Here is a 385-nt window from a genome sequence, read left to right as displayed (position 1 = left end):
AGAGAGACGAGAGGCGCAGATGTGGGGGGGCTTGCGGTAGAGGTGGGGGGCTGAGGAGGACCCCCCAGCCTGTGCCTGCCCATCCCACCTCTGCCGGGTGCGTGAGGGGACAGAGAGGGGGTGGCCATCAGGGGGTTGAACAGTGCATGAGGGGTCCCTGGGATGCTCATGGGAATCAGCGACTTGCTTTGGGATGGGGTTGGGGGAAGGCAGCTGGGGGGGGTGAGGGGGGTGGGTCAGACTGCCCCTGGGGGAATCCGTAATCCGTACTCGCTGAGCACACCGATGGCTGTGCCCTTGGCAGACGACCACAGCTGCCAGTGAGGGTGGGAGAGGGCCACCTCCAGCACCCACTGTGGAAGTGGGGCTGTCCACAAAACACACA

Source organism: Aptenodytes forsteri, unplaced genomic scaffold (assembly GCF_000699145.1).
Source record: "Aptenodytes forsteri isolate BGI_AS27 unplaced genomic scaffold, ASM69914v1 Scaffold15, whole genome shotgun sequence".
Taxonomy (NCBI): domain Eukaryota; kingdom Metazoa; phylum Chordata; class Aves; order Sphenisciformes; family Spheniscidae; genus Aptenodytes; species Aptenodytes forsteri.
The sequence above is the reverse complement of the archived record's forward strand: the minus strand, read 5'-3'. Positions refer to the sequence as shown.